Genomic DNA, 8,467 nt, shown 5'->3' on the forward strand with positions numbered 1-8,467 from the left:
CTTCAGTAGAGTGCTGTGGCATCACACAGCTCACAGCAACCTCCAACTCCTGGGCTTAAGTGATTCTCTTGCGTCAGCCTCCTGAGTAGTTGGGACTACAGGCGCCCACTACAATGCCCGGCTATTTTTTTGTTGTTGCAGTTTGGCTGGGGCTGGGTTTGAACCCACCACCCCCAGTATATGGGGCTGGCGCCCTACCCACTGAGCCACCCATGTAGATGGTATTTAAAGACACGAAACTGGATGAAATGACCAGCAGTGAATGTAAGCGGGGAAGAGACCAAGGCTCATTATTTTCTCAGTTGGACAAGGTGAAAACCATGCTCACCCTGCCCACTTCAGGGGTGCCTGTCAGACCATGGAGCAGGGTACAGATATGTGGAGCAGGGTCGCCCAGGGCTCTTCTGCCTCAGCCCCAAGGGTGGGAAGCTGAATGGGGAGGAGCACAAGAGAGAGGAATGTGAGCCAGAGAGAGGGGCGCGCTCTTGGTCCTTCACCTTGAGGCAGGATGTATCTCTGATGTTGAGGGGGCTGTGAGTTTATGGGGTATGTGCTGAGCAAAGCTCCAGAATGGATGGAACACTGAAACTTGGGGATAAAGAATTGGATCCACTAAGTAAGGGAAAAGAGCTACAGCATCTGTCTTGGAAGCAGTAAAGAGAAGAATGAAAGAAGGAAGGAAAGACAGAAGAGAGAGGGAGAGGAGAGAGAAAGAAAAAGAGAGAAGGAAGAAAGAGAAAGAAAGAGGAGAGGAGGAGGGAAGAAAGTGAGGGAGGGAGGGAGGGAGGGAGGACAGAAGGCGGGCAGGAAGGAGGGAGGGAAGGCAAGGCCGGAGAGGGAAAAGGTCTTAGTTTCACCTGTTTTTTTCCCAGGGAAGTTTTGATGGAAGGGGGAAGGGGTAGGCCTAAAAGTCGGGGTGACAGACTAGCCAGTTCCTAGTGGGAATCAAAGAGGCTTTGAGTAGTCCAGGGGCTGGACCAGAAAGCCTCCCTAGGTCTGTTTTTCTAGACCTTGGGTTACTGTTGACTGGAGATTTTCCCTTTTTGCTGTTTTCAGGTTTTCCATCGTAAGCGATCCTCAGCCTATGGGACAGCAGTAAAGTCACAGGAGCTGCTGGTGTCAGCAGCCAGCCTATGTGCATACATAGCATTTCGTGGGGCTTACCGAAATCTCTCACAGGCAGCCCTGTGGGTATGAGGAGTCCCGGGAACTCTTGGTAAATTGTTGTAATGCTGACTAGCACTTTGCAACCATGTCCCCAGGCAGAGAGGCTAGTACTTCTCAACGTTGAGTCTCCCTTTTGCCATAGATCATGTTGAAATTAAAGACTCCAGATCAATTGTTTCTTGTGCCCCTGTGGTGAAATCTGAGACTTTTCCACTCTATCCTTTGAAAGTAAAAGCAGCTTCTGCTTAGCAGGTAACATCAGAGTGACCTCTCAAATGCCTGAAGTTAATAAAATATTCATCAGCAGCAGATGGTGCCCAGGGGCAAAACAGCCGCTCTCCTTTTTTTTTTTTTCTTTTGAGATAGAGTCTCAAGCTGTCACCCTGGGTAGAGTGCCATGGCATCACAGCTCACAGCAACCTCAAACTCTTGGGCTTAAGTGATTCTCTTGCCTCAGCCTCCCAAGTAGCTGGAACTACAGGTGCCTGCCAACACCTGGCTATTGTTTTTTGTTATTGTTGCAATTGTCTTGTTGTTTTAGCTGGCCCGGGCCAGGTTCCAACTGTAGCCTGGGTGTATGTGGCTGGCGCCCTCCCCGCTGAGCTAAGGGCACCGCCTCACTCTCCATTTCTTTAGAACCTTTTAGGAATCTGTACAGGGGAGTGAGAGAAAGCTAAGCTTCGGCCTTGTAGCCTTTTCTCCTATTCTTTCTTCCAGGGCTTCTCTAGCCAGACCTCAGGGCCTTTGCACTGCATTTCCTTTATGTACCCTTTGTGGTCTGGGACACACTGAGCTTCTCAAGTTGCTGCTTCTCCTCAGGCTGTTTGCCTGTAGGATTTTCTCTGTTCTGGTCTCTTTGCATGATGGGTTCAAAGTTTAAAACCTGGTGCCGTGGCAGGCCATGGCTGTGGTTCAGTGAGTAGGGTGCTGGCCCCATATGTCAAGGGTGGCGGGTTCGAACCCAGCCCCAGACAGCTAAAAAACAGCAGTGGCAACTGCATCAAAAAATAGCTTGGCATTGTGGTGAGTGCCTGTGGTCCCAGCTACTTGGGAGGGTGAGGCAAGAGAATCTCTTGAGCTTAAGAGTTGGAGGTTGCTGTGAGCTGTGACTTCATAGCACTCTACCGAGGGTGACAGAGTGACACTCTGTCTCAAAAAAAAAAAAAAGAAAAAAACAACCCCAAACTGATGCCTTGGCCAGGTGGCATGGCGGGAGTGAAAGGAGTAGGTTGAGATGAGGGGCAGTACAGGACCCAGGTCTGCAGGGCGGGGTGGCCATCACAGGTACCGCCCATCCTGCAGGCTGAGCTCATGACCCTCACGCATTTTCACTGCGACCAGTACTTTGAAAAAAATTCTTAGTGTTTTACTTTAATGGTAGAACCCCACCTTTCCTGTGCCCTGCAGAAGCCTGTCTTGTACATGCTGAATAAGACGATCCTGGCATTGGGTGCAAGACCCAGGAGGAGGGAGGTGGTAGGGAGGAGCAGGTCAGGCTGTGCAGAGGGGCCGAGAGCTTGTAGGAACCTGGCTGCTAGGAGGCAGCTTGTCCAGGCCAGACGCTTGGCTCTCTTCCCTGCTTTGCTGTAGTCCTAGTGTCAGTGACAGGGCAGAGGTGGAGACTAGTCAAAGGACACCAGAGGATCACCACTCCTAATTAGGGCAGGCTAGATGTGGGAGAACTCACGGGGCTTACATGTCCACAGACACAAGCAATTGTAAACTGCCGGGCTGACCTTCCTGTACAGCGTTACTCCAGTTTGTAGATTAAGGATAAGAGGTTGGTGTTTTACTGTGGCTGGAGCTGTGTGTGTGTGTGTGTGTGTGTGTTTAAGTGTGTAAGGAGGGAGAGGAAGTAGAGACAGAGATATGGAGGCAGCTAGGGAGTGGAGAGATAGAGAGAGACAGGGAGAGAGAGACAGAGGGAGAGAGAAAGAGATAGAAACAGCTGGAGAGAGGAGAGAGAGACAGAGATAAAGCCAGGAGAGGAGAGACAGAAGAGGTAGAGAGAGGGGGTAGGTTGTGAGAAGTTGGGGGACTGACCAGGGAGGCAGTTAGGAAGATTTTCTCAAAATAGGAAAAGGAATTTTGGTTTCGTAAAGCAAAAGGTGGCGGGATTATTCATGGTCAAATATCACTTTTATTGATTATTCCGGTAGATACTGGCTCATTTCTAAACTTCTTGCTTTAGAGAGATTTTTAAAAGTGTGACCATGAGTTATGCCTGAGATTCCCTTCATTAGACTGGGATCACGGTGTGGTATGTTCTGCTCAGAAAGGACTTTTAAGGCAGCTGTTCGTGCCAGACCTTGAGTGGTGATCTCTGAGGAGAAGAAATGCTGGATACAATCTTTCCTCTAGGGAACATATCAACCTGGTCAGGTTATAAAAGACTTATAAAAATGAAACCCATGTGGGGAAAGATGCAAGCACTAGGGTCTCATTGCCCCACAGATGAATCTGCGATGTTGGCCGCCATGGTCGCAGCTCCTGGTGGAGGCCATGCCCAGTTGGGGTACCAGGAAGAGGCTGCTGCCCCGGGGAGAAGCCCTGGGCATCCTGGTTTGCACAGGAAGCACCCCCACTCATGGTCCTTATCCGAGCTGCTTCCTCTGTGGTGTGTCCCAGGCAGGGCATTTGGGTAGCCAGTGGAATGACATGTGGCGTCTCTGAGACGCCCCATCAGGGACCTCACACTGGGAGTATAGTCAGCTGGCCCAGGAGAAGCCAAGCACCTTGCCCATATATATCCACTTACGGCCCCACCCTTCCTGCCACAGGTGGAGGTTTAGCCCCAGGAGGGAGCGTGGCGCCCTTGGTTTAGGCACTGAACATAGAAGGCAGTAGTGGCTTATCAACCATAGAAAGAAATTGGGGTCCGTGCTCTTCATGTTACTGACACCCCTGTGGTGTCCACCTGCTGTTTCATATTCTTATGTCACCGATATTTCCTCCATGACTCACCTGTTTTCTCCACTCTCCTGGTTCCCTAAGGCCTTTCCTCCCTCCTGGGTCTCTGTCTGTGCCTCTGATCCTCTGATGTGCTTCTGTGGTGCTGGGACCTGCGTGTCCATTGCTGTACGTCTAGATCCCTGGCCTCTCTCTGAACATCCTGCAGGCTTAAAGGGCAGCCTTGGCTTCTGTGAGATGGGTCCCAGTTCGGGGCTTCCCCCTCATAGGTGGTCTTGGAGCCTCTGTGTGGCACCTGCATGCTGCCCCCCAGGGGCTGGTGGAATCAGGTCCTCTCACTTCCAAGCTCACTGTCCTTTCCCTGTTCTCTCGCTTTCATCTCAGCCACTGTTTGGAGACATTTAACAGTAAGCGTCTGTCTATTAGTTTAGCATAGAAGCCCACCTCTCCTAGGCTTCAAAGCAGCCTCCTGTAGCCCTAACAAAGGTTGGAATGGAGCAGCTGCTCTGCTTGTGGTTCCTGTGTGGGCTTCTTTCTGTCCCCAGCTACAGGAGCCACCTCTTCTCCACGCTTGCCCCACCGTGTGGCCCTGCAGCTCCCTGACACTAGGACCTCAAGGAATGTGCCATGAAAACCACATCTGCCCCGTGCGCCTGTTCACTGTAAAACCCTCCTAAACCAGTGGTTCTCAACTTTCCTAATGCTGCGGCCCTTAAATACAGTTCCTGTGGGTCACGACCCACAGGTTGAGAACCACTGTCCTAAACCATCTTCTTCCTTCTTCATCCAGAGTTGCTCCTCTAAAGCCCAGACCTGACAAGGCTCAGCCTCAGAATGCCTTTGATAACTTGTCACATTCACAGAGTGAAGCCTGCACTCTGGCACTATCTTGGTCTGTCCCCAAATTACCTTTTGTTCTCCATGTCCTCCTCTCCCTGGCTCTGTGCACCATGTGCCGTCAGCAGGCAGGAATACTGGGAATCCCCAGCTGTGGGCTCCTGCTCGAGCTGATCCCTCTTCCAGGAAGACCTTTGCCCTGGCTTCTCTTCCTGGTGAAATCCGCGCAGTCCTCGGGTCAGGCTATGTAACCTTTCCTGAACATCCTTCATATCACTTCTTTCTCTCTGCTCCTTCAACATTTTGTGTGTACGCTAAAAAAACTGTTCTTATCTCATTGCACCATAGTCACGTTAAGGGCAGAAGTGATGTCCTGTTTATTATCACGTCCCCAAAGCACATGGCCCATATTCAGCAGGCATCCATTCTGTGCTTGTTGAATGAATGAATGGATGTGACATGCTCACTAATGTCAGCGTGGGCAGAGCACCCAGGCATCATTTGTCTGCTCTCTTCACTGGCTCATCTTGCTGAAGAAGACCCTGGGTGTGGGGCTGTCTGTGTCCCAGCTGGTGTGGTGACAATCAGTTGGCCCCAGTGAACACGGTGGGGTGCTGACAGTGTTGTGGCTGAGCCATGTCTGTTTCCCTGTAAGTTGCTCCTTTCCCCTGCGGGCCGGTTACTCTGCCCAGTCCCTGACTCCTACAACCAGAGGGATTCGAGGAGCACTGTTTGGAGTAAGTCTCTAAGCCCTGCCTGGATTCAGGTTGCTGCCTCTTATTGGCCATGGTGGCAACACCCTCTCCCCACTTTTCACCCCCAATTTTACTGGTGGACCCTTGTTGTCTTCCCAAGCCTGAGACTGTGATTGTGTAGCCCATCACTAGCACCAGAGCCTGTCCCTTGCTGGGTGGGTTCTAGCTGCCAAGCCCCAACCTGGTGACTGGCACTTTGCTTCCTGTAGTGAGATCTCCCTGGTGCCAGCTTCTGAGGATCCGATGTTTGTTGACATGGTCACCTTTCCATTGGCCCAACTGTCAGTCACTCATATCCTCCCAGCTGCAGTCTGCCTCTCTAAGTGTCTCTTGCCTGTTTTCTGTTTCCTTTCCCTGTGTGCCCTCTTGCCACACCTGCAGGTGTGTTCACCAGCCTGTGGCCCTGGGGCATCCTGACTCTGCCTCTGAGTGTAGCGTCTCTCCCCTCCAGGGGAATGTGGTCCTCCCCTTCCCTGCTGGGTTCATCTCCACATCTTCTACCTTACCTGGCCCTGCCCCGTGCACTTTTCTTCTGCCACCACTCTCATCACATTGTCATTTCTCACCCCCTCAACTCACTTGCATTGGAGTGAATCTCCCGGATCTACCCTTGTTCCCTTCATAGCAACATCTAGAAGGCTAAGGTCTCCTCACGTCAGCCAGATGTAAGCCTTTTAAAGATGCAATACTGTTATGTCACATCATGGTCCTGCTTAAAACCCTTCCAAGTCTTGCCATGCATTTAGGAACAAAGACCACAACAGAAGACTGTCAGAAAACATGGCCCACAAAGCCCGGTATCTAGCCCCAAGCTGCCGCCGCCCCAGCTTCCCTTCCGTTCTCTGGCCAATGCCCCCCTTTCTTCTAACAACACCACACATTTCCTCCCGCTCCAGCCTCTGAACGTGCCCTTTCCTTTGCCTGTAACTCTGTTCCTGTCTTTTTTTTTTTTTTTAAGACAGTTTCACTTTGTTGCCCTCGGTAGAGTACCTTAGCATCATAGCTCACAGCAACCTCAAACTCTTAGGCTCAAGCGATCCTCTTGCCTCAGCCTTCCCAGTAGCTGAGACTACAGGCACCAGCCATAATGCCCGGCTACTTTTAGAGACAGGGTCTTGCTCTTGCTCAGGCTGGTCTTGAACCTGTGAGCTCGGGGCAATCTACCTGCCTTGGCCTACCAGAGGGCTAGGGTTATAGGCACGAACCACCGCACCTGTCCTGTTCCTGTCTTTTAATTTAAAGCTCAGGCACCTCCTGGTCACAACGCCTCCCCAAGCTGCCTCCACTAGGATTTTCTATCAGCAGCTTGTATATGCTCTCCTAGCTTCCCAGCTCCCTCTTCAGGGCGCTTATCTCAGCTTTTATTAGATAGTCAGGGGTCATTCACTGATGTGTTTCCCATACTAGACTCTAGTGAGGGCCAAGGACAGGGGCCTTGTCTGTTTTGCTCACAGTTTTATTGAGCCTGTGATTAACGTTTAGTCAGTGCGTCATACGTATTATTAGAAGTAAATAGCCCCAGTGTGGCCCTACCTGTTCTTCCCGTGGAAGTTGTCTGGGACTGTGTGCAGGCGTGTCCTCGACGTGACTCTCTGTCACTGACCTCCATGAGCCTGGACACAGGTACTGCCTATGAAGGAATAATCATACAATAGAAGCACGAAACAGGACTGCTGAAATTCATACTCAGTGTCCTGCACTGTTCACTGAAAGCATGTGATGTGTATGTATTATTCTTTAATTTTCTTGGTGTAAGGAATTTGATAGATAATATTATATATCAGTGTACTCTAAGTTTGCTGTGGCTTCCTTGAACTCTGGAGCTGGTAAAAAGACCATTTCTTTATGCTGTATTCTTCTTTTATTCTTTTTCTTTTGTTTTTTTGAGACAGTCTCAGTCTGTTGCTCCAGGCTAGAGTGCTATGACATCACAGCTCACAGCAACCTCAAAGTCCAGGGCTCAAGAATTCTTTTTATTTTTTTTGAGACAGTCTTACTCTGTTGCTCTAGGCCAGAGTGCAATGGCATCACAGCTCACAGCAATCTCAAACTTCTGGCCTCAAGAGATCCTCTTGCCTTAGCTTCCTGTGTAGCTGGTACTACAGGTGCCTGCCATAATACCCAGCTAGTTTTTCTATTTTTAGTAGCGACAGAGTCCCTTCTTGTTTAGGGTAATCTGGAACTACTGCTAGCAATCCTCCTGCCTCGGCCTCCCAGACTGCTAGAATTCTAGGCTTGAGCTGTCATGCCTGGCCTGATCATGCAAGAATTCTTCTCCCCATCGGATTTCTTGCTTTGTCTTAGTTGCCCTGGAACTCAATGCTGAGTTTTATGTTTAACAGCAGTAATTACTTCTGCTGAGATGCCTTGGTACCTCTCTGTTCCCTGCTGTTTTTAAAGTGATAGTTTTGGTCCAGGCCTGGTGACTCACACCTGTAATCCTAGCACTTGGGAGGCTGAGGCAGGTGGATTGCCTGAGCTCACAGGTTCGAGAACAGCCTGAGCCAGAGTGATACCTCGTCTCTAGACATAGCTGGGCATTGTGGTGGATACCTGTAGTCCCATCTACTTGGGAGGCTGAGGCAAGAGGATCGTTTGAGTCCAGGAATTTGAGGTTGCTGTGAGCTATGACGCCATGGCACACTACCAAGGGTGACAAAGTGAGACTAAAATAAGTAAGTAAATAAATAAAAATAAAGTGATAGTTTTTGGTTTATTTTCATTGTTCTATTGTGATATGTTTAATTATTCAGACCTTTTTGATATATATACACGATGTATTTTTATTTTTATTTTTA

At 49.9% G+C, this 8,467-nt stretch overlaps 1 protein-coding gene across 1 annotated transcript in view; it reads left to right on the plus strand.

Moving 5' to 3' along the window:
- Positions 1–8,467, plus strand: part of MREG (melanoregulin) — a 63,821-nt gene that overhangs the window by 14,420 nt on the left and 40,934 nt on the right. The gene's annotated exons all lie outside the window — the stretch shown is intronic.

This window comes from Otolemur garnettii, unplaced genomic scaffold, assembly GCF_000181295.1.
Source record: "Otolemur garnettii isolate 467f Iridium unplaced genomic scaffold, OtoGar3 scaffold00013, whole genome shotgun sequence".
Lineage (NCBI taxonomy): Eukaryota > Metazoa > Chordata > Mammalia > Primates > Galagidae > Otolemur > Otolemur garnettii.